Source organism: Henckelia pumila, chromosome 1 (genome assembly GCF_033568475.1).
Source record: "Henckelia pumila isolate YLH828 chromosome 1, ASM3356847v2, whole genome shotgun sequence".
In the NCBI taxonomy this organism is placed as follows: Eukaryota; Viridiplantae; Streptophyta; class Magnoliopsida; order Lamiales; family Gesneriaceae; genus Henckelia; species Henckelia pumila.
In genome coordinates this window covers 157,099,054-157,126,395 of record NC_133120.1, presented here as the reverse complement: position 1 = coordinate 157,126,395, position 27,342 = coordinate 157,099,054, and the positions used below count along the sequence as shown (strand labels likewise).

General features: G+C 35.2%; 1 non-coding gene and 1 pseudogene across 1 annotated transcript; one reads left to right on the top strand and one right to left on the bottom strand.

The window, feature by feature from the left end:
- The first annotated feature begins 1,029 nt into the window (after positions 1–1,029).
- On the top strand, positions 1,030–26,966 carry LOC140874292 (uncharacterized; annotated as a pseudogene).
- Positions 11,563–11,673, bottom strand: LOC140876869 (small nucleolar RNA R71). Its single transcript, XR_012149100.1, has one exon. It is a non-coding gene; the product is annotated as a small nucleolar RNA R71 (small nucleolar RNA).
- Positions 26,967–27,342: the final 376 nt, after the last annotated feature.

Genomic DNA, 27,342 nt, shown 5'->3' with positions numbered 1-27,342 from the left:
CATTTATAGTGGCAGGACTGAAAGAGAAAATCTGCCCACGCACATACACCTTCCCATACTTCATGTACCTTGGATCCTTCACAGCTTCAGTGAGATTGCAGTAGAACTCACGCACAAGTTCTCTGCAATAAGAACCAGAAGTAGTAACTATAGAAAGTATGTTCCTCACCTCAAAAAATCTCACCATGTTCTGAGCTTTGTAGCTTTCCACATCAATGTTGTGTTCTTCCAAGAACTCACGATCAGCATACTTCTCCCAGCAATCAGCAATCTTCTTGGAGTAAAAAGCAGATGAATAGGACGAGTTTACCTGGTATTCTTCACCTAAGATGTTGTCCAGGGTGTCGGCAATACCTTCCTCAGCACCTTCCTCTTCTTCTTCAAAGTCATCAGAATTGGACTCTTCTTCTAACTCCTTCTCAGCATCTGAATCTTCACTCGAATCAGAGCTGGAACTATCAGAAGGTTGAGGGCGGTTTTCAGCAAATTCTGCGAGCATCTCCTCGTCTGGTTCATCCTCAAATTCTGGAACAGGATCAGTAGCAGTGGATGAAGACTTCTCACCTTTAGACTTCTTCATTTTAGCCATGAACTGGGCTATTGACATCTCCTCTTCATTAGACAGAATAGGAGGAACAGTAGATAATGGTTCCTCACGAATAGGAATGGATGCAGAAGCATCTTTCTGAACAGCACTAGCAGCATCTGATTCAGTGGATTCATCATCAGAAGATGAACTCCCCTTTGATTTTTCCTCAGATTCAAACGGAACGGGGATGGTTGGGACAGAGGGTTCCATGGCGCTCGCCTTTCCCCTTTTTCGATGTACCAACTTAAAGTCTTCATCGGAGCTTTCATCCCCAGAGGTTGTCCACCAGAGATGGTCTTGATGGTTGACCCTTCCCACGAAATCTTTTTGAAGCAATGTAATCTGGGTTGTAGCCAGCTTGTCTCTTTGATCGGCGAGTTAAGGGTTTCGTGGGAAACACCTTGTTCAGCACGCTCATGTCTGGTAAATTCTCCACATCGATGGCATTGCCAGGCTCTCCTGGAGCGATGGAGTCCAGAGGCACAGGTTCCTCGGCAACAGGAATGATTGCTTGCTCAACCACGAGGTGCGGTGATGTAGGTGCTGTGACACCTTCCGCGCATCTTCCGTATATCCCATCTCGGAACGAATATCGTATGAATCAAAACCCTTTCCTGCCATTGGTATATGAGAGAGTGAACAGAGGAGAAATTTTGGGCAATTTGAAGACAGTGAGTATACAATGGTGCGAGACAAGGCAAGGAGATAATATTTTTCCTTAAACAGATAAGAACACAAATATATAAGGTACCAAATCTTTTCCTATTCTAGCTCAGATTCTGAGTAGGCCCCAACGGTAACAAAATCCCCAACGGTAACTATTCGGAAAACGGTAACAAATTCGATTTAATTAGGCAATAAATCTCTTTGATTTCCACCGATAATATAGGCCCAAATATTTCCAAATTTAACTCATCATCAGAATATAACACCACTGTAACAAAATCCAATCACTTTCAAATTCAAAAATTCAGAGGATAGTGCAAAAATCAAAAATATCGTTTGACCAGACTTTATAACCTTTCGGCCTAAGATATTCACAAATATGCATGTCCTAATTATGTCTAAAAACAGAGTGTCACATAAAAATAAAATGCAATTTTATGCACAAATATATGAAAACAAATGTGGTGTTATCCACGATGTTGGCAACATCTCCCAGCAACACTTCAGGATTCTAAAAAATTTTCATATCCACTTTATTATTTTTACAGAAGTGGTAGGCTGCACACTAAAGGCATGATCTTCCAATGGACCCCTTTAGGTAGCTTTTTCCATTTGCTTCTGATTATCAATCAAATTTGATGATTGATTCAATTCAAGCTTAACCAATTTTGTTCTTTTGTTATTCTGATTTTGCAAAGTCACTTTTCATTTGGGACAAGATCATGGAATGCACGAACGTCCCTCCACTACTTCGTGACTCAGTCAGAATTCTTCTTCAATTTATCCGAATTAAACTGTAAAATATTTTGCAAAGAATCCTGAGTGAAAACTAGCCAATGGTTACAAAGTATCCAACACATCACAAAACAGAATGTAGCATGAATGCAATATGCCTAAGATCCTAAAAATGCACATGCATGAGAAGGTGTTGTCACAGGGTGTTGGCAACACTCCCGAAAACATCTCGATTATGTCTATAATGCACACATACTGAGAGACTTCCTTAGACTGGAAAATCTCTCGAAATCCAAAGCTTTTGTGAATATATCAGCTAATTGGTTATTAGTTCCAACAAACTCAATTAAGATCATGTTTTTCTAGACCAAATCTCGAATGAAGTGATGTCTAATGTCAATGTGTTTGGTTCGAGAGTGTTGTACTGGATTTTTGGATATATCAATGGCACTAGAATTATCACAGTACACAATTGGAGTATCACTCTTAACACCATAATCATTTAGCATTTGATTCATCCAAAGGAGTTGAGAGCAACAACTACCAACAGCAACATACTCAGACTCGGCAGTAGACAGTGAGACACAATTTTGTTTCTTACTATACCATGACACTAAGTTATTCCCCAAGTAGAAACATCCTCCCGAAGTGCTCTTTCTCTCATCTAAATCCCCAGCCCAATCAGCATCACTAAATCCTACCAAGTTCTAATTGGTTTCTTTAGTGTACCATAAACCCAAATTCAAAGTACCTGCCACATATTTCAATATACGTTTTACGGCCTTCAAGTGAGTAACTTTTGGGTTAGACTGGTATCTAGCACACAAACAAACACTATACATGATATCAGGTCTAGTAGCACTTAAATACAAAAGACTACCAATCATGCTTCTGTAGAGGGTGTTTTCAACACCTTCGGCAACATCCTCTCTAGACAGCTTTTCATTAGACCCCATAGGTGTGCGCATGTGTTTAGTGTTGTCATTCAGAAACTTTTTTACAAGATTTTTAGCATACTTGCTTTGACACAGAAATATACCATCATGCATTTGTTTCACTTGCAAGCCCAAGAAATAAGTTAACTCACCAACCATGCTCATCTCAAATGTAGAAGACATGCACTTCACAAAATCATCAACAAGTTTATCATTTGAAGTACAAAAAATTATATCATCCACATAAATTTGGCAAATTAAGATATTACCTTGAGACTTTTGCACAAACAAAGTCTTATCAACTTCACCTCTTTTGAAACCAATATTGAGCAAGTACTCAGTAAGTCTTCCATACCATTTTCGTGGTGCTTGCTTCAATCCATACAATGCCTTTTTCAACTTATACACATAATCAAGATGATTTGGATCCTCAAACCCTTTAGTTTGTTTCACAAAAACTTCTTCATTTAGGATCCCATTCAAAAAGTCACTTTTTACATCCATTTGAAAAAGTTTCATTCTCATGTTACACGAAATTTCAAGCAAAAGTCGGACATACTCAATACGGGCTACAGGAGAAAAGGTTTCATCAAAATCCACCCCTTCAACCTGTGTATACCCTTGAGCTACCAACCTAGCTTTATTTCTAATGATGTTTCCCGACTCATCAGTTTTATTCTTGAAAATCCACTTAGTTCCAATGACATTACCATGAGCAGGACACGGTACTAAGTACCAAACATCATTCCTAACAAATTGTTCTAACTCTTCATGCATAGCATTGACCCAAAATTCATCTTTTAAAGCCTCTTCAACGTTTTTGGGTTCAATGTTTGACACGAAACAAGAGAATCTTACCTGAAAATACGTAGAACTCATGCACAACAAATGTAGTAACCTGCATTTCTAATTAGTGATTAATGAGTAATTAATCACGTGATCATGTTTAGATTAAGTAAAACATGATTAAGTAAGTTCCTGTTGGGGTAACGGACTTCAGAAATAGATTCAGGACACTCAAAAATAGCCGGGAAGGTCCCAAGGGTTCGGATGGTTCGGAAGCTCCGAACCAAGTCAGGAGGCTCCGAACAAGTTCGGAGGATCCGAACTCAGGATCGGAGGCTCCGAAGTGGATCGGAAGCTCCGTCGGTAAGATTGGACGTTCCGATCGGGACCAGGGAACACGTCATCGCTTACGTCAGCAAGGTGACATCATGGTTGACGTAATATTGGGCGATCGGACGCTCCGAAGGAGGGATCGGAGGTTCCGATCGAGTTCGGACGTTCCGAACCAGGTTCGGAGGCTCCGAACGTTGCCTATAAATAGAGGGTCCGAGAATTCATTTTCTCGCACCAATTTCCTCTCTTCTCTCTCGATTCCTAAGCCTTCTAACTCAGATCTAGGGAGATCTAGGCATCCTACGGGAAATCCGAAAGTGGCTTAGTGATCTAGACATCGTCGCGGAGCTACGGCCTAGTTTTGAGGCTATTGACAACAAAGGGCTAACGACGGATGCAGGTATAGCTTTGGCATCCTAAAAATATTTAGGAGTATGCAATAGCTTAATTAAGGCTTTTAGAGCTTAATTGTTGATGCATGGATATTTGCATTGTAGTAGCTAGTAGACTGGACTAGTAGGCTTGGAGTCTAGACCAGCAGAGCTAGGTTTGACCAGCAGTGTTAGAGGTACGTAAGTACTGACCGAGATAGCCGGCATGATATATTTGCTTATATGTTGCATGAGTATGTGCTATATGTTTTATCATGTTTTAGCATGTTTTACCGTTTTAGCACATACATGATTTTACGTGTGACTGCATCCGAAGAGATGTGAGTCATTGACAGTCTCCATAGGGAACAATGATCTTATTTTACACTCGAGTCAGGTATGACAGTTTCCATATGAGGCTTGTATCCTGTTTTGGATTCGGGTCAGGATGGGGTTGGCTCAGCCCTGATATGGAGTATACGAGTACCCCGCGGAGTAGCTCTCTAGCCGGTACTGTATATTCCCGGTGCCATGAGCAAGTGTTTCCACTTGAGTTTTAAATCATCTGTGTGCGCATATTTGTATTTATATCATTGCTTCGTATTGAGCGTTCTAGCTCACGCCCCTGTATTTGGGTATCGTGTACCTTGTGGCGGGGCAGGTTTGAGACTGGACGGTCCAGGAGGCTCTCAGCAGGATTGAGCTTGGGGAGTGCGAGGTTGTAGAGGGTAGGGATTTATTTACCCTGAACCTTCGATTTGGTTGTATAATAGTATTTATACACTTGTCATAGCGTCGGTTGTATTTTGCCGATTGGATTTGTTGTATTTTAATTATCCGCACTTTACGTTTTAAGCTTTTATTGCGTGCACTTTTACTATAACTCTGATTAGGTAGTGGATCCGGGTTGGGTCACTATATTTTTGGTATCAGAGCGACGCATTGCACTGGGAATATCGTAAAGCGGATTAAGTAATTATCTGTTCTTATGTAACATATGGCAGATTACGACGAGAGTCACGGTAGCGTAGACGGCGGTCATTGGGGCGATCCAGATGATCGTAGACGTCGGGGACAGCCCAAGGAGCGCAGGCGAGTGAGCATGCGCAGATTCAAGGAAGTTAGCCCGAAGCCTTTGACGGGTGGTGAGACAGCTGAAGAGGCGGAGGATTGGATGGAGAGGATGGAGCAGGGCTTCCAGGAGTTCCGTTGCACGGCTGAGGATAGGATGGAGATCCTTGCCTTTATGCTTGAGGGCAGAGCGAGGAAGTGGTGGAGATCTACTTCCGCACTGTTCATAGCAGCTAGAGGTGCAGCTACTTGGGTTGAGTTCCGTACTGCTTATCAAAGATTTTATTTTCCTCCAGCTCTTCGTTAGGCGAAAGCCAGTGAGTTGTTGAGTTTGCGACAGGGGACGATGACGATCGAGGAATACCAGCAGAAGTTCTTTGATCTGCTACCCTTTTGTCCTCATATTGCTGATAGTTCTATGACGAAGTTTGATCATTTCCTTCAGGGGTTGAACCCTGACATTCATCGTATGGTTGTTGTGGGCGGCGATGGGACTTACGAGGATTTGGTGGACCGTTGTCGCCAGGCCGAGGACAGTATTCGGAGGAACAGGGGACTTTACTCTTCTTTGTCCAGGCCAGCGAGCTCTAGTCCTTTGGGTCCGAGAGGACAGTCCTTCAAGAATCCAGGAGGTACTTCTTCTTCTTCCTCTGGATCTGGTGGAGTGCATCGTTTTGGTGGACAGAGACCGAATCGGTGTACTCAGTGCCGACACAGACATCCGCCAGGGCAGTGTGGTCGATCGACCACTGCATGTTTCCAGTGTGTCCTGGAGGGTCACATGAAGAGAGATTGTCCTATGCTGATTGGGGCAGCGAGTGGTTCCGAAGGTTCTCAGACATCTGTTCAGCCACCTCAGTACCAGCAGCCATATTTCCAGCAGCAGTATTCGCAGCAGCGCTAGCATCCGTAGCAATCTCAGAGACAGCCTACTCAGACTCCTTCTCGGGGTCATTCTTCTTTGAGGCCACGTACCCAAGGTCAGGTCTTTGCACTTAACCAGGAGCAGGCAGAGGCTGACAGCGATCGGATGATTGCAGGTATCTATAGTTTATGTGGTTTTCCTGCATATGTTTTAATTGATACCGGTGCATCGCATTCTTTTGTCTCAGCACGTTTTGTTAAGAAGTATAGATTGTCGTTTATTCCTTTAGAAGTGTTGCTAGTGGTTTCTACTCTTATGGGGAGCAAGGTTTTAGCCAAGCGTCTAGTTGTGGGCTGTGTTTTGGATTTTGAGGGACATCAGTTTAGTGCTAACCTAATGATTCTAGCGATGGAGGATTTCGATTGCATCATTGGGATAGATCTATTGACTACCTACCGAGCGATAGTGGATTGCTATCAGGGGTTTGTTCAGTTTCATCCAGAGGATTACAAGTCATGGTATTTCTATGGTGAGGGAGCGCGACCCCCGATGCCAGTAGTTTCAGCTCTGAAGGCATGGCGTGCTTTAGAGTCTGGCGGGGAAGGCTACCTTATCTACGCCATTGACACATCCTTAGGAGAGCCAGATATCCAAGAGATACCAGTGGTTCGTGACTTTCCAGATGTGTTTCCGGAGGAGATTCCAGGATTGCCACCAGTAAGGGAGATTGAGTTTGGCATTGAGTTAGTGCCAGGGACTACACCGATTTCTAGGACTCCTTACCGATCGGCACCGTCAGAAATGAAAGAGTTGCAGAAGAAATTGCAAGATCTTCTTGATAAGGGTTATATTAGACCTAGCGTTTCGCCATGGGGAGCCCCAGTACTGTTTGTCAAGAAGAAGGATGGTTCGATGCGGTTGTGTATTGACTACCGTCAGTTGAATCAAGTGACAGTGAAGAATAAGTATCCTCTTCCGCGGATAGATGATCTCTTTGATCAGTTACAAGATACTTCTGTCTATTCGAAGATTGATATTCGGTCTGGGTATCATCAAATGCGAGTTCGACAGGAGGATGTTCCTAAGACAGCATTTCGTACGCGGTATGGACACTGTGAGTTTCTAGTGATGTCGTTTGGTTTGACGAATGCTCCAGCTGTTTTTATGGATCTGATGAACAGAGTTTTCCGCGAATTTCTGGATAAATTTGTGGTGGTGTTCATCGATGACATTTTGGTGTATTCTCGCAGCATGGATGAGCATGCCTACCACCTCTATACTGTACTGCAGGTCTTGAGGGAGAGACATTTGTACGCAAAGCTGAGTAAGTGTGACTTCTGGATTGACCGAGTTGTGTTCCTTGGTCATGTCATTTCTCAGGATGGCGTATCTGTTGATCCTAGCAAGACAGAGGCTATTTTGAATTGGTCACGACCGACTACAGCTTTTGAGATTCGTAGTTTCCTTGGTTTAGCAAGATACTATCGTCGTTTTGTGGAGAATTTCTCTCAGATAGCTAAGCCTTTGACTCAGTTGACGAAGAAAGACGTTTCTTTCGTTTGGTCTGATGCTTGTGAAGACAGTTTTTGTGAGTTGAGACGTCGTCTGACGACAGCTCCAGTTCTTGCTTTACCGTCTGGATCAGGTGGTTTTGTAGTCTTCACTGATGCTTCTCTCCAGGGTTTGGGGTGTGTGTTGACTCAGAATGGCCACGTGATCGCTTATGCTTCCAGACAGTTGAAGACTCACGAGGAGAACTATCCCGTACATGATTTAGAGCTTGCAGTCATTGTCTTTGCTCTTAAGATATGGCGTCACTATTTGTATGGAGAACGATTTGAGATCTTCATCGATCATAAGAGTTTGAAGTATCTGTTCACTCAGGCTGAGTTGAACATGCGGCAGCATCGTTGGATGGATCTGTTGAAGGATTACGATTGTGAGATCAAGTACCATCCAGGTTCTTCAAATCCCGTTGCTGATGCGCTTAGTCACAAGGTTTATGTGAGTTCCCTTCGTACCAGTTTGGTTTCGAAGGCAGTGGAGGAGTGTTGTTCTTTGGGATTCACGTTCCGTCATAAGAAAGAACAACAAGGAATTCATGTCTCTTCTGTGCTTGCAGAGCCAGCACTATACAGACGAATCCAGGAAGCTCAGAATTCTGATCTGAAGACTCAGAAGTTGGCCCGGCTGACTGAGGGTGATAACACTTCTGGTTTCCATTTGCAAGGAGACGGCCTGTTGTGTCTTTCTGGTTGAGTTGTGGTACCCGAGGATCCTACTTTGAGGGATGAGATCTTATCGCAAGCTCACCGTAGTCGATTCTCTGTACATCCAGGCAGCATGAAGATGTATAAGGATCTTCGCACTCGATTTTGGTGGAAAGGGATGAAGCGCAGCGTTTATCAGTTTGTGTCCCGATGCCTTGTGTGTCAACAAGTCAAGGCAGAGTTTAAACGACTCGGAGGGTTACTTCACAGCTTAGAGATTCCTGAATGGAAGTGGGAGCATGTGACGATGGAATTTGTCACCCACTTGCCTATGTCTTCCAGGAATTGTGATGCTATTTGGGTTGTCGTGGATCGGTTGTCGAAATCAGCGCATTTTCTTCCCTATAACTGTGATTACACCTTTGATAGGATGGCGCAATTGTACGTGCGGGAGATTGTTCGATTGCATGGGATTCCGTTGAGCATTGTCAGCGATAGAGATCCGAGGTTCACCTAAAGATTTTGAGGTAGTTTCCAGCGAGCCCTTGGTACTACTTTGAGCTTGAGTACGGCTTATCATCCAGAGACGGATGGACAGTCGGAGCGTACAATTCGCACTCTAGAGGATATGCTTCGCGCGGCGGTGATGGATTTTTGTCCAGCGTGGCATGATCATTTACCCTTGGTGGAGTTCGCCTACAACAATAGTGATGAAACTTAAAATTTGTAATTATTTATATGTTAAAAAGTGTGTTTTAAAATTTAAGTTTAATTAAAATTATGAAGTTGTATTATTTTAGTGTTATGTGTTTATATTTAAATGTTTTACTAAAATGTTGTATTTTATGGTTTGCGCAGGTTTGGTAAAAATAAAATTACTCAAGCTACAGAGGTCATAATGGAGTAATCTCAAAACCTGTAGAATCACAAAAGAGGCATCTTCAACTTTGTAGAAGACAAAAAATTCCAAAAACTTCATTAAGATGATCAAAATAATCAAATATCAAAATGGAGACAGATTTACTTTTACTATGACCAGCTTGGAGTAAAAATATCATAAGTATTTCATATTTTATCCAAAAGTGGTGAATGAGTTGTCAAAACACATCTACAGACAAAGGGCTACGTGTTATATGTTTTGTGCGAAGCAAAATCGGAAGTCTAAGGCATCAAACATACCAATTAAAGTTGGGTCAATGTATTGACATTCAAGGAGACAAGCACCCACCAACTTTACTATTCCATATTTAATGAGTCTTGGACCCTTGCTCTCATTTGGCCTATAAATAGATGTGTTGTATAAGCTTTGTAGTGTGCAAGAGTGTAGAGAATTCTTCATTTGTAAAATAAATATTGTGTGCGTGAGAATAAAAGTTTGAGTGTGCAAGTTTCTCAAGTTCAAGTATGAAATTTCTTTTATCTTTATTCTTGAGTTTCATGTTCATGGAAAGCTAAATCTATTTATGTCAAGGTGAAAAGGTTTCATTGTTGGTCAAGTAAGATTGTTTATATTTTGTATATTCTTTTCTTTTCTATTTTTATTTTTACTAATTGATCTTTATTTGTAGGTATAATTTTGGATGATTTGTTGTTATCTATTTACATCAAATGCTTGGTACCTTGAATGTGGTTACCTTGATTTGTTGTCAAATATGATACAATAAAGACTACAATAATTATATACTATAAATATATGTATCTATTTATAATAAAGTCATATATATTATTTAGACGATAGCGTGACACTGTCGGTTGTTCTAAATAATATATTGTGATTTGAACTAACATTTACTTTCTCGCATCTAACTTTTACTTTATCGCAACTAACATTTACTTTTCCGCAACTAACATTTACTTTCTCGCATCTAACTTTTACTTTATCGCAACTAACATTTACTTTTCCGCAACTAACATTTACTTTCTCGCATATAACATTTACTTTTTCGCAACTAACATTTACTTTATCGCATCTAACATAAAGTCATATATTTTATTTTGACGATAGCGTGGCTCTGCCGGTTGTTCTAAATGAAATATTGTGATTTGATCTAACATTTACTTTTATGTCAATTTATATTTATGCATTTATATATATATTATGGGTACCATGTATTAAATATCGACTTATATTAATATAGTGGGAACTATATTATATGATATACTTGTTTAAATATTTCATTGTTATTTTATGTTTATTCTTATTTTAGTTTCTTTTATTTATTTTTATTAAACAATCTTAAATAAACCAACAATGAACCTTTGAAACCTTGACAATTTTATAATTTGTGTATTTGAAGTTTTATAATAATATTTTCATCTATAATATATTATTGCTAAAATTAAACTTACAACATCCTCTCCGTGGATCGATCTCGTACTCACGAGTATATTACTTGCAGACAACCTACACTTGGGTGAATTACAATTTAAGTTGTAGCAAGTTTTTGGCGCCGTTGCCGGGGAGGTATAAATTAAGTTTAATTTTGTTATTATGTAAATAGTATGTTGTTTTTTATTGTATGATTGTTTGGAGTCGTAAACAAAGTGGTAGACTTGTTCGAGTAACTGAAAATATTTTAAACATGGACGATAATTCTAATAATCAAGATGATAATAATAATAATAATCATCATCAAGAACATGAACAACCAAGAACACTTAGGCACCATATGAATCCAATAAGAACTAGTACACCATCTTGTTTAGTTTTTCCTCCTGATGCATCTAATTTCAATTTTAAGTCACAAGTCATTCAACTTTTACCAAATTTTCATGGCTTAGATTCTGAAAATCCATATTTGCATTTAAGAGAATTTGAGGAGGTTTGCAACACTTATAATGATCAAAATTGTAGCATGGATACTGTTCGATTAAAGCTTTTCCCTTTTTCCTTAAAAGATAAAGCTAAAACATGGTTGCAAAATTTGAGATCAAGTTCAATAAGATCATGGGAAGAAATGCAACAACAATTTCTAAAAAAGTTTTTTCCTTCCCATAGAACAAACTCTTTTAAAAGACAAATTACAACTTTTTCTCAAAAACAAGGGGAAACATTTTATCAATGTTGGGATAGATATAAAGAGTTACTTAATACATGCCCACATCATGGTTTTGAAATATGGAGAATAGTTTCTCACTTTTATGAAGGTTTAATACCTAAAGATAGGCAAATGATAGAATTCATGTGTAATGGAACTTTTGAAGATAAAAACCCAAATGAAGCTATGGAATATTTGGAGTCATTAGCAGAAAATGCTCAAAATTGGGATAATATAGGCTCAATTGAACCACCAAGTAAAACCAATAATTCAACAAATGGGGGTGGTATTTATCATCTTAAAGATGATGTAGATGTTCAAGCTAAACTTGCATCTTTAGCAAGAAAAATCGAGTCATTAGAAATGAAAAAGAGTGATCAATTAAAAAGTGTTCAAGAAATTGTTTGTCATATATGTGACACACATGATCATCTTACAAAAAATTGTCCTACTTTGCCTTCATTTAAAGAATGTCTCCATGAACAAGCCAATTATGTTAACAATTTTAAAAAACCAACATTAGATCCTTTTTCACAAACATACAATCCTGGTTGGAGAAATCATCCCAATTTTAGTTGGAGGAACGATAATAATGCACAACCTTCACAACAACCTTTTCAAAATAACCAAAATCATCAAGGTTATGCTCCTTATATCCCACCTCCAAGAAAAAATTTTGAAGATGAAATTCATGCATACATTCAAAATCAAGAGTCTATCAATATTCAAAACATTCAATCTATGAATGATTTGAAAGAAACTCTTGCAAAATTTGCATCTGCACTTAATATTCATGAAAAAGGAAAATTTCCATCTCAACCACAACCTAATCCTAAAAATCAAAATCAAGAAAAATTTGATCAAGTAAAATCTGTTATTACTCTTAGAAGTGGTAAAATAGTTAATGATCCATATAGTGATGAAAACAAAGATCAGTCAAACTCAAAGAGTAAGGATGAAAATCTTGATACTTTCGAGAAAGATGATACTTTGAGTCCTAAGATTAAGAAAGTTGATGATAAATTATCTGAAATAATATGTGAGTCAAATAAACATGTTCCTTTCCCTCATGCATTAGTTAATAATAAAAAACAAAAAAATGATTCTGATATTTATGAAGTTTTTAAACAAGTAAAAATAAATATTCCATTATTAGATGCTATTAAACAAGTGCCTTCTTATGCAAAGTTTTTAAAAGATTTATGTACTGTAAAAAGACAATTGCATGTAAAGAAGAAAGTATTCTTAACGGAGCAAGTAAGTTCTATTATTCAAAATAATTCTACCTTGAAATATAAAGATCCCGGTTGTCCAACAATTTCATGTATTATTGGAAAAAATAAAATTAAAAAAGCTTTGTTAGATTTGGGAGCAAGTGTGAATTTAATTCCTTATTCAGTTTATGAAAAGCTTAAGTTGGGAGATTTAAAACCTACATCTGTTACTCTTTTACTAGCCGATAGGTCAATCAAAATACCTAGAGGTATCGTAGAAGATGTGTTAGTCCAAGTCGATAAATTCATATATCCTGTGGATTTTATTGTCTTGGATACACAACCAATAGAAGTACATAACGAAATTCCAGTAATATTGGGACGTCCATTTCTAGCAACTTCAAATGCTTTAATTAATTGTCGAAATGGAATAATGAAATTGTCTTTTGGAAATATGACTTTAGAACTTAATGTGTTCAATTTATGTAAACAACCAAGTATTAATGAAGATGAAGATGATAATGCAATAGAAACAATTGTGGAAGAAAATATACACCAAGAAAACTTAAATCAACAATCTGAAGTTTGTTTAGTGGAAAGTTTTGATTCAAAAAATGTTTTTAAATCAAAGTTATTTGAAGAAATTAATGAACTTGAAGAAGTAAAAGAAAATGATCATCCAAAACTTGAATTAAAACCCTTGCCAATAGAACTAAAATATGCTTTTCTTGGTGAAAATCAAACATATCCTATTGTAATATCTTCTACCCTCGTACCAAAACAAGAAGAAGATGTAATAACACTACTTAAAAAACACAAAAATGCAATTGGATGGACTTTGCAAGATATAAAAGGTATAAATCCTTTAATCTGCACACATAGAATTCACTTGGAAGAAAATGCTAAAACATATCAACAACCACAAAGAAGATTAAATCCACACATGAAAGAAGTTGTTAAAAATGAAGTTTTAAAACTATTAGATGCCGGAATTATTTATCCAATCTCGGATAGTAAATGGGTAAGTCCAACACAAGTAGTACCAAAAAAATCAGGCATCACTGTTATAAAAAATGAAAAGGGAGAATTATTACAAGCTAGGATTCCATCTAGTTGGCGTATGTGCATTGATTATAGAAAATTAAATGATGCAACTAGAAAAGATCACTTTCCGTTACCATTTTTAGATCAAATTTTAGAGAAAGTGGCAGGTAATCCTTATTATTGTTTTCTTGATTGGTATTCGGGGTATTATCAAATACCAATATCATTAGAAGATCAAGAAAAAACTACTTTCACTTGTCCGTTCGGAACTTTTGCTTTTAAAAGAATGCCATTTGGTTTATGTAATGCCCGGCTACTTTTCAAAGATGCATGCTAAGTATTTTTAGTGACATGATTGAAGAATTTGTGGAAGTTTTTATGGATGATATAACTGTTTTTGGAAACTCATTTGAAAACTGTCTTAAAAATTTGGAAGAAGTTTTAAAAAGATGTGAAGAAAAAAATCTTGTTTTAAATTGGGAAAAATGTCACTACATGGTTAAATCCGGAATTGTGTTAGGGCATGTCATATCTGAAAAAGGAATTGAAGTTGATAAAGCTAAGGTTGATGTTATTGCTAATCTACCATCACCAAACACGATCAAAGAAATTCGATCATTTTTGGGTCATGCGGGATTTTATAGAAGATTTATAAAAAATTTTAGCATAATATCGAAACCAATTTCAAATCTTTTAACAAAAGATGCACAATTTGAATGGACTCGAGAATGTGAAACTGCTTTTAAAAAAATAATTAATCTTTTAACTACATCACCTATTTTACAACCTCCTGATTGGTCTTTACCATTTGAATTAATGTGTGATGCAAGTGATTATGCTATAGGAGCCGTGTTAGGACAAAGAAAAGAAGGTAAACCTTATGTGATCTATTATGCAAGTAGAACCTTAAATAGTGCTCAAATCAATTATTCAACAACTGAAAAAGAATTACTTTCAGTAGTGTTTGCATTAGATAAATTTCGATCCTATTTAATTGGTTCTACTACTATTGTTTACACTGATCATTCTGCCATAAAATATTTATCAAATAAACAAGATGCTAAGCCGAGATTAATAAGATGGATTTTGTTGTTACAAGAATTTGATCTTGTAATAAAAGATAAAAAAGGAAAAGAAAATGTAGTAGCCGATCATTTATCAAGAATAATTTCTGAATCATCTCAAAATGAAATACCAATAAATGAAAATTTTTCGGATGATCAACTATTTTATGCTACTACTATGCCTTGGTTTGCTAATATTGTAAATTTTATTGTGACAAATAAAATGCCTTCTCATTGGAGTTCACAAGATAAAAATAAATTCTTGAAAGAGGTCAAAAAATTTTATTGGGATGATCCTTATTTGTTTAAGTATTGTCCTGATCAAATTTTTCGACGATGTATACCCGACAATGAGGTAAGTAGTGTCATTAAATTTTGTCATTCTGAGGCATGTGGAGGTCATTTTTCGTCAAAGAAAACAGCTGCAAAAATCTTTCAATGTGGATTTTATTGGCCTTATTTATTCAAAGATACACATTCATTTTGCAAATCTTGTGAAAATTGTCAGAAAATGGGTTCAATTTTAAAACGAAACATGATGCCTTTAAATCCAATCATGATTATTGAAATATTTGACAGTTGGAGAATAGATTTTATGGGTCCATTTCCATTATCTTTTGGATTCACTTATATTTTAGTAGCTGTCGATTATGTTTCAAAATGGATTGAAGCAATTGCATGTAGAACTAATGATCATAAAGTTGTGATAAAATTTTTGAAAGAAAATATTTTTAGTCGATTTGGAATACCTAGAGCTATAATAAGTGATGGGGGAAGTCATTTTATAAATAAATCATTTTCTTCGTTGTTAAGAAAATATGGTATTACACATAAATTTTCTACTCCATATCACCCTCAAACGAATGGTCAGGTTGAACTTGCAAATAAAGAAATAAAACAAATTTTGGAAAAAACAGTCAATCCAAATAGAAAAGATTGGTCTTTAAGATTAAGTGATGCATTATGGGCATATAGAACTGCATTTAAAACATCATTGGGGATGTCACCATATAGATTAGTTTTTGGAAAGCATTGTCATTTACCTGTTGAAATTGAACATAAAGCTTATTGGGCAATTAAAGCGTTTAATACTAATTTAGATGATGCATCTAAATCAAGAAAATTGCAATTAAATGAACTAGAAGAATTAAGAAATGATGCATATGAAAATGCAAAGATTTATAAAGATAAAACAAAAGCATTTCATGATAAAAATATTATGAGAAAATCTTTTGAAATCGGACAAAAAGTTTTACTTTATAATTCTCGCTTGCATTTGTTTCCAGGAAAACTTAGATCGCGATGGTCTGGACCATTTATTGTTAAATTTGTCTATCCTCATGGTGCTGTTGATGTTGAAAATCCTAAAAATAATAATGTATTTAAAGTTAATGGGCAAAGACTTAAACCGTTTATAGAAAATGAAGTTCTTAATGAAGAGTTTATGCCTTTATATGATCCAACTTAATTGTTACTTATATTTTTATTTTATTTTTGCAGAATTGAGTTCACTTCCCGGTTAAGTGACGGATAACGGTACTCCGTGACTACTTTCAGTCGGTTTTATTTCAATTTCCCAAAATAATTGAATATATATATATATAAATATATATTATGGATGAAGCTATCAAAAAACTTGGTAAATATTTTCCATCTGTTTCTAAAAAAGTTTTGAGAATGATTTATGAAGGCAGATGTGAAAGATTGAGAATGCTTATGCAAAAAGGAATCCCGGAGGATATTCGTCTTATAATTGAAGGCAAGGTTCGATTAGGTGGTGAAGTTCCAAAATTCTTACTTGTTCGAAATATGTCTGGACTAGGAAAAAGTACCTATGCGAAGAAAAGAAGGGCTAAAAGGTTAGATGTTTGTCATAATTGTGCCAGATAGACTTGTAATAGACAATGCAGATCTTTGGGATATGTTTCCACAAATAGAGAAGATAAAATTGATTTCATTAAGAATGGGCTGAGTAAAGAGTCATTGGATGATATCTCATTGACTCTTGAGACGCATTCTAGTGGAGATGTACAAGGTCAACTTCTCCATTTATGGAAACTATTCCAAGCGCAGCGTCATGGTGATGGTTTTGGGAATCTGACTAAAAAAGACCCTATTTGCCAATTTATAAGAAAATTGGATGGTAAGCCAACCCTCGACTCATAAATATTGAAGGAACACTGTGAGCCACAATCACATCACTGTTTATACGCATGCATGTTATTATTATATATTATTTTTTTTTTATATTATTTTTTTTTACTATTTTCATCATTTTGTTCACATCTGTATTCCTATTTCTGTCTTATTCCTTGTTTTCCTTATAAAATCACTCAACTCTCTCTATATTTTTTAAAAGAAAAGAAAAAAACATGACAGGATCTTCTTCACAAAAATTGAAAAATATTTGTGTCTTTTGTGGTTCTAATACTGGAAAAAATGAAATATTTGTTGATGCAACAATTAATCTTGGAAAAAAGTTAGCAGAGAGAAAAATTCACTTGGTTTACGGAGGAGGCAATATTGGGTTAATGGGATCTATTTCAACAGCAGCTCATCTTGGAGGTAGTCAGGTTTTGGGTATTATTCCTACAACTTTAGCTAAAGGAAATATTACAGGTGTTACGGTTGGGAAAGAGTTGAAAGTTTCATCAATGTACGAGAGAATAACTAAAATGATAGAAAATTCTGATGCTTTTATTGCCTTACCTGGTGGTTTTGGTACTTTAGAAGAAATTTTTCATGTTGTTTCTTGGGCACAACTTAATATCCATAATAAACCTGTTGGCTTGTTGAATATCAATAACTATTATGATGGTTTGTTGACTTTTCTCGATGTAGCCGTGGAACAAAATTTTATTTCAGAAAATTCACGAAGGATGCTCATCTCTGCTTCGAATGAAGACCAATTAATTGATGATCTCCAAGCTTTTGTTCATCAACCTGATTCAGCTATAACAAAGATCAATTGGTCTCAACCAACCAGTAAGAAAAGAAAACTGGATCATTGATTCAACATGTCATGAAATGGTTTGTGTTTGTTCCTCATCTTCAATAATTCCAGGTGATATCTCTTTCATCATGTACTCTTTATTTTTCTTAAAAAAAAAATAAAAATTAAAAACAATGTCATATTCAGGTTTGGGGGAGGGTTTATCTCTAAAAAAAAAAAAAAAAAAAAATTTAAAATTTAAAAAAAATATATTTCTATAATAATATTTATTTTTCTTTTTCAATGGCAGAGTAAGGAGTCAAAAACTCCTGACACACATTAGTTTTTATTTATCATCTTATCACAATAGATTAGATTTTAATATTTCGTATATATTTAAATTGTAAACTACTAAGAAAATGAAGTCTTTTTGTATAGATGTTTATTTATTCTTCTTTTTATCAATTTAATAGAAAATATATAATTGATGGGATATAAGTTATAAATAATATATAATTGTGTGTTTTCAAATACATATTTTCTAAAACTTTTATGAGTATATAATTAAAGTGATATTGATTGAATAAATAATAACATGTATAATTGAGGGAATTAATTTGTAAAAGTGCAATAGTTACTCACATAAATTTTGTGAGTGAGGGGTAAGAATTGAGAAAACAACTTATAAGCTTTTATTGATTATTAAGAAATGGTTGATTACTAGATTAAACCCATTTTGAAAAAAAAAAAAAGAAAAATGAAAATTGGCTGCAAAGTTGTTTGAAGTTTGATTGTAAAGATGTAGAGTATTAATATCTCTACTATAATTATTAATGTAATAGATTTACCTCATAAAAAATAAAAAAAAAAATAAACTTTGAAAAAAAAAATGTTACATTTTCAAAGTTTATTGGAGGTATTTGATTATGTAAAAACAATTTTGCAGCCAAGCAAAAAAAAAACAAAAAAACAAAAAAACAAAAAAAAACAAAAAAAACAAAAAAAAACAAAAAAAAACAAAAAACAAAAAAAAAAATGGGTTTATTCTTTGTAAATTATCCTATCTTATTTTCAATATTAGGTTATTTGATTGTCTTCTTTACTAGCCATTTTCAAAGAGTGTATAATTTTCTTCCAACTCCATGAGTGAAAAACAACTATATATGAAATACTTTAACCCGAGAGAATATGGAGTTGAGACTTTTACATTAATATTCCTGATGATATACATGTTATGAAAATGATTTCTATTATCCTTTTAATTATATTATTCTCAAAGTTTTTAGAAAATATTTATGTAAAAAAAATTATATATATTTAATATTTTGATATTGTGTGAAATATATATGTATAGCCCATCCAATTACATATTAATATATTGGTTGATAATGAGATTTATAAATAAACATATGATCTCCTCACAAGTGTGTTTTTAAAATTTCAAAGTTTGCAAATTTGAATATATATATTAAAAAATAAAAATCTAACTTGTGATTTTATGATATTTTATGATATTTTATGATATTTTATTACTAAGGGACTAGTAATTAGCCGGTTTGGGGGTGTGATGAAACTTAAAATTTGTAATTATTTATATGTTAAAAAGTGTGTTTTAAAATTTAAGTTTAATTAAAATTATGAAGTTGTATTATTTTAGTGTTATGTGTTTATATTTAAATGTTTTACTAAAATGTTGTATTTTATGGTTTGCGCAGGTTTGGTAAAAATAAAATTACTCAAGCTACAAAGGTCATAATGGAGTAATCTCAAAACCTGTAGAATCACAAAAGAGGCATCTTCAACTTTGTAGAAGACAAGAAATTCCAAAAACTTCATTAAGATGATCAAAATAATCAAATATCAAAATGGAGACAGATTTACTTTTACTATGACCAGCTTGGAGTAAAAATATCATAAGTATTTCATATTTTATCCAAAAGGGGTGAATGAGTTGTCAAAACACATCTACAGACAAAGGGCTACGTGTTATATGTTTTGTGCAGAAGCAAAATCGGAAGTCTAAGGCATCAAACATACCAATTAAAGTTGGGTCAATGTATTGACATTCAAGGAGACAAGCACCCACCAACTTTACTATTCCATATTTAATGAGTCTTGGACCCTTGCTCTCATTTGGCCTATAAATAGATGTGTTGTATAAGCTTTGTAGTGTGCAAGAGTGTAGAGAATTCTTCATTTGTAAAATAAATATTGTGTGTGTGAGAATAAAAGTTTGAGTGTGCAAGTTTCTCAAGTTCAAGTATGAAATTTCTTTTATCTTTATTCTTGAGTTTCATGTTCATGGAAAGCTAAATCTATTTATTTCAAGGTGAAAAGGTTTCATTGTTGGTCAAGTAAGATTGTTTATATTTTGTATATTCTTTTCTTTTCTATTTTTATTTTTACTAATTGATCTTTATTTGTAGGTATAATTTTGGATGATTTGTTGTTATCTATTTACATCAAATGCTTGGTACCTTGAATGTGGTTACCTTGATTTGTTGTCAAATATGATACAATAAAGACTACAATAATTATATACTATAAATATATGTATCTATTTATAATAAAGTCATATATATTATTTAGACGATAGCGTGACACTGTCGGTTGTTCTAAATAATATATTGTGATTTGAACTAACATTTACTTTCTCGCATCTAACTTTTACTTTATCGCAACTAACATTTACTTTTCCGCAACTAACATTTACTTTCTCGCATCTAACTTTTACTTTATCGCAACTAACATTTACTTTTCCGCAACTAACATTTACTTTCTCGCATATAACATTTACTTTTTCGCAACTAACATTTACTTTATCGCATCTAACATAAAGTCATATATTTTATTTTGACGATAGCGTGGCTCTGCCGGTTGTTCTAAATGAAATATTGTGATTTGATCTAACATTTACTTTTATGTCAATTTATATTTATGCATTTATATATATTATGGGTACCATGTATTAAATATCGACTGATATTAATATAGTGGGAACTATATTATATGATATACTTGTTTAAATATTTCATTGTTATTTTATGTTTATTCTTATTTTAGTTTCTTTTATTTATTTTTATTAAACAATCTTAAATAAACCAACAATGAACCTTTGAAACCTTGACAATTTTATAATTTGTGTATTTGAAGTTTTATAATAATATTTTCATCTATAATATATTATTGCTAAAATTAAACTTACAACATCCTCTCCGTGGATCGATCTCGTACTCACGAGTATATTACTTGCAGACAACCTACACTTGGGTGAATTACAATTTAAGTTGTAGCAAATAGTTACCATCGCAGCATTGGCATGGCACCATTTGAGGCTCTTTATGGACGCCGTTGTCGTACACCTTTGTTTTGGGACGAGGTTGGCGAGCGTCAGGTTGAGGGTCCTCAGATGATTCAGCAGATGATTGATGCAGTAGAGTTGATCCGACGCAGGGTTAAGGCAGCCCAGGATCGATAGGCTAGCTACGCGAACACTCACCGCAGGCCACTTCATTTTGAGGTATGAGAGTATGTTTTCTTGCGTGTGTCACCTTTTCGGAAGGTGATGAGGTTTGGTCGCAAGGGTAAGCTGACACCTAGATTTATTAGTCCTTTCGAGATTCTCGAGAAGGTTGGGGATGTTTCTTATCGTCTGGCCTTGCCACCCGATCTTTTGGATATCCATGATGTGTTCCACGTATCCTTGTTGAGACAGTATGTGGCGGACGAGTCGCATATTTTGCATCCGACCGAGGTAAAGATAGATCGGGATCTATCGTATGTGGAGAAACCCCTGCGGATTCTTGACAGGAAGGACAAGGTACTTCGTAACAAGCGCATACCATTGGTTATGGTACAGTGGCAACGTAGAGGGACAGAGGAAGCTACTTGGGAGTTGGAGAGCCGAATGTTAGCCGAGCACCCCGAGTTATTTTGAGATTTTGTACTTCTTTGTATCGAGTTATACTTGTTCAGTTGTAATAAAGAATGTTTGGTTTGCTATTTATGTTTTCCTCTAAGACTTAAATTTCGAGGACGAAATTTCTTAAGTGGAGGAGAATGTAGTAACCCGCATTTCTAATTAGTGATTAATGAGTAATTAATCACGTGATCATGTTTAGATTAAGTAAAACATGATTAAGTAAGTTCCTGTTGGGGTAACGGACTTCAGAAATAGATTCAGGACACTCGAAAATAGCCGGGAAGGTCCCAAGGGTTCGGATGGTTCGGAAGCTCCGAACCAAGTCAGGAGGCTCCGAACGGGTTCGGAGGATCCGAACTCAGGATTGGAGGCTCCGAAGTGGATCGAAAGCTCCGTCGGTAAGATCGGACGTTCCGATCGGGACCAGGGCACACGTCATCGCTTACGTCAGCAAGGAGACGTCATGGCTGACGTAATATTGGGCGATCGGACGCTCCGAAGGAGGGATCGGAGGTTCCGATCGAGTTCGGACATTCCGAACCAGGTTCGGAGGCTCCGAACGTTGCCTATAAATAGAGGGTCCGAGAATTCATTTTCTCGCACCAATTTCCTCTCTTCTCTCTCGATTCCTAAGCCTTCTAACTCAGATCTAGGGAGATCTAGGCATCCTACGGGAAATCCAAAAGTGGCTTAGTGATCTAGACGTCATCGCGGAGCTACGGCCTAGTTTTGAGGCTATTGACAGCAAAGGGCTAACGACGGACGCAGGTATAGCTTTTGTTGGAAAACGTGTTCAGATCAATTAAGAATTGATACCCGGTGCAGCGGAAGTTTAAAAATTTTATTTTATTATATGGAACGATTCCATATATGGGTATCAAAACTTTTACGATTAAATTTGTTCAAGTAAAAATAAAACATAGTTAAATTTTTACCTCGTTAAGCAAAGGCTTGATCGTGGACTCCAACAGAATTTAATCTGCTCTTCTTGTAAATCCCGGGAACCGATGACAGTCACGATCTAACTCCGGAATTTGGTCCACGAATGAAAAATAGAAACCCTCTGATTGACTGCACTAGAAATCAATCAGAAGTTTTACGTAGAGAATAAACAGATATGATCTGTTAATTCGATTTGTAATTTTTCACAAAAATCACAAGTCGAATTTTCTCCAAAAGGGACAGAGAAATTTTTGAAAAAACCTCTTGAATAATATAGACTGATTTTTGAAAATTGCTAGACTGAAAGCTTGTGTAATTTTCGAACACAGTACATATATTTATAGATAATTTCTAGACTAGATTAAGTTATAATTGCATTAGGACTCTAACTCCTTAGGGCCCACAATCCATAACTTAAGCCCAACAAGACAAGCCCGTTGTTCTAGAAATTAATATAAAATTAATCGTGACTCTGATTAATAAACTGATTTTACCAATGTGCACAGAAATCATTTCTGCATCTTTTAAAGTCAAGATAATTTTTCTGAATCCGAATTCAGTGATTTCCAAAAATGCCCATCCCTATGTCATTTTAGGAAATCCCACTCCCTTTAGTTAAGAAGTCCAACTTCTCTTTCATTAAATTTAACTCTTTAAATTTAACTATCTCTACGAGGTTTTAGTAATTCATTACTTGTGTAACCCTCAATGGTTCAGGAATACAGCTAGTCGTGGGCTCACAACTCACTACAAGAATAATGGTGATAGACAACACCTAAAACACAACGGTTTTATGAAAAACCGTTGTCTTTTCCTAAATGACAACGGTTTTTCATAAAACCGTTGTCTATGAGCTGTTTTTTAAAACCAAAGACAACGGTTGTTCAAAAACCGTTGTCTATTAGCTAATTTTTAGGGTCAAAGACAGCGGTTTTTTAAAACCGTTGTCTTTGATTAAAAAAACCCGCTCATAGACAACGGTTTTTAAAAACCGTTGTCTTTGAGTTTTTTTTTAAAAAAAATTTGGAAGATGAGCTTTTTTAAATAAATATTATTTATTTATTTTTTAAATAAATATTTATGTACTATGTTTACGCATTCTCTCAACAAAATGAAACCCAGATCCCCAATCATTCCCATCAAAGTTCAAACCCTAGCCCCATCCCGATTTCGCCAACATCTTCGTCGATACGTCGTCTGAGAAAGGGCAAGGTATTTAACATGTAGCCCAGCCATAGATGAGCTCAACCATGGCTTGAATCGAGCTTCAAAGGTAAAGAACTACAGGATGGAAACCTTGTCGCGAACAGAAAATGAGATATTCGATTTGCGAATTCCGTTCACTTCTTCTTGGATTTCAGGTTGAGTTACTTCATTATGAGCTTAGGATGGAATTCGACAACAACTTTATCATTTTCCCGGACCTTTGTTTCTTCTCTGCGCACGCGAAGTTATCATTTTCCCACGGCGTCGTGCTTCTTTTTTTTCTCTCAGTCGGTCACTAAGTTTCAGGTATTCCGATAATCTTTCTACTGTTTATTTCATATTTTCAATTGATTGTGCGTATGTCTTGTTAATTTTTCATCTTTTCTTTGCCAATTTTTTTTTGGATTAAATTAATTGGGTTTGCTTTTGCTGTTGGGGTTTTTGAAAATGAAACAAGATTAGCGATTTTATTTTTTTGTCCGAGTTTAAAAAAGTTTAATTTCAGAGCGTGTGCCAGCTTGAAACAGGTTCTTGTGATTTTTTCTTACGGTAATGCGTTTCGCTGTTTTTTTCAATGTGTCTGTACGTGGAATTTGCTTCGAAGTTTATGATTTGGATTCACTGTTTCTTTTCTCTTCAGGAATTAATCTTCAATTTAGAGTTGAATTTGAAGAGTAGCTGAAGGATTAGAGTGAGATTCCGGTCATTTTGGCAAAGTAAATTAACAAAATGGAGTTGATACAATCAATATATATATATATATATATATATATATATATATATATATATATAATATTAATCATTATGATGATCATGATACAATCACTATGAATGCATTGCTTGCCTACCTACGTGGGGTTTATTTACTTTTTTATAGACTAGTCGGTTTCTTGGTACCATTTTTGGCAGGATTTGAAATGATGTCGTATAGAGGTTTGAAGATGTCGAAAATAACAAGTTTGAGGCCTTGAAGTTGTTTCTGCTGTTGTGTTGCTCTGGAGTTGAGATTCTTGTTGAATGCTTGAGCATTAGTGTTGAGCCTGGATACACAGCCACTTTGGTGGAAACAGAATAGGGTTCTTGCTGCAGGGAGGCAGCCTATTGGTGGAAGTGAAGTCACCCCAATTCTTCTTGCTCCTAGCCCATGTAAACTCTGTTCGTTGGTAACTAAACAACATTAACTTCTTTTTAAACAATTTAAAAAAACAGGGATGCTTCTATTCATATGAAATTGGCCAAGATTTTCATTTTGGTACATTAACTTATGTAATTTGGATTCAAACTCTTCACTTACGGATCCAGGGCTCATTTTTCATTGCCGGACAATTTTTATGTCTTAATTCATGGTATTAATATGCTATATATTTTTTCTTAAATTGATCGTCTTGTGGGCCATTGTTTATTGTTTGTTTTCACTTCTAGTGGTTGTTTTAGACCTTGTAGTAGCTAAGTGGAGCAGTATTCCCATTTTGTATCCCCACTTCATACATGAATTTTACCCGAGTTGTGTCTTGCTAGTTTCCAAATGTTCTTTTTGGGTTATTTTTCATTAATTTTCCCTCCCACTCTAATTTTGGTGCTGATTTGGTTCGAATTTCCAGATTTGGTTCGAATCTCCAGGTTGTTTATTTCAAAGTGGTAGTGTTTCTCCACATTAATGTTATATTTTTTCTTTTTGGTACTGTGGTACGTGGCAGCTTGAGAAACTTTGTTACTAAGATTTCTTCATAAATAACTTTTGCTTCATGTTTCTCTCTAGCCCTAAATATTTTTTAAACATTTGAAGAAAGATATTGTAAAGCTTTCAAACTTTTACAGATTTGAAGAAAGATATTGTAAAGCTTTCTTTATTTTAAAGATTTGGGGAACAAACTGTTTTGCTGATACAGGTTATGTTCATCTGCAACCATTGTCCATTCGTTAAACATTTGAAGAAAGATATTGTAAAGCTTTCAAACTTTTACATGAAGGCAAGTTAATTATGGTTCCTTAATTTTTTGTTTCTCTTTTGTTGCATCATTACAGCAGTTCCACTATATATGTACACACACATGCACATATGCTCGCACTTTCATATATAAAACACTCTATACATTTGTTGCAGCACTTTCACATATAATATACTATCTCATATTTTTTAGATTCCTTTGTATCTACCATACCCGCATTTTCATACATTTTTTATTTTTTTATGTTATTTATTTCAGCTTTTTTTCCTTTAAAAGTAACGCAAAATAAAAATAAAAATATATAACTTATTTCCTTGTCATTTAATCGAAGTAGCTAGCTTAAAATAATAATTTCCATGCTTTGGAACTTGATAGTGCAAGAACAAATATTAACCTCTGCAAATTGAACATTTGTGTGATAAAATAACATGACTGCTTCTATGAAATAAATGTTATTATATATATGGATCACATTTACTGCTCAGGAGTTGGATAATGTTTATATATTCATTATGGGATAGAATTTATATTACCAGATAACTTGTCATTTGAAGAAGCTGAAGTATAGCGTGTATAACATTATAAATTTGGTGCACATTTTCTTTTTTTAGAGGCGCATTTTGAACTTCTATAATTCTACCCAGCTCCATAACATGTTCTCAAGCTTGGAAGTTGGAACACGCCGATGTCCACGGGTTTGGAGTTTTCTTGCTATCCGGAATGATTTCGTAGAGTTATATTTCGTTCAACCAAAAAAAGAGATTATACACTTGTAAGTGAAGCTAAAGTCTTGAAAGTCGTTCTCATCTATTTCAATAATATATTTTCTTTGTTATCCTTTTGAAATTTCTGATTCAACATAGCTTTGTAGCCATTTTAACAAGAACCAACTTTCAGGCCAAATCCCAGAACAACTTTTTAGCTCATCTATGTCATTAATCCACTTGTAAGTCACCAAACAAAGTACTCTCGCTCTCGTCTTCTCCTTTGTTTTGGATAGTTTTTAAAAAATTGACAGATTGTTTGATGGAAACAAATTCGAAGGGAACATTCCATCCACCCTAGGATTGGTTCAGTCACTTGAGGTTCTGTGAGTAAACTCTAATCTTACAAAGATTTCCTAGTGATTGAATAATAGCATCTTTAAATCGGAACCATTTTCTTACTTTTGTGGATTTGATACTAATGTGTCCCAGTCGTCTTGACCGCAAAATTGACGTGTTTGGCCTATTTCTTTCAGATGATTCTTTCATATCCCCATATTATAAAATCATTTCTAAAGTTTATCTCATTTGCATCTACATCGATCACTATCTCGATGGTATTTTCATTGCTTATAAACGATATTTTCATTGGCTTATTATTTTTTCTTTTGATTTTCTTCTTCTCGTTTCTTTTTTAGTTGGCAGTAAATTGAGTTCACTGACAAGTCGTTCGTGGTGGATTTGAAGAAGGGAGATTAAAGAAGTC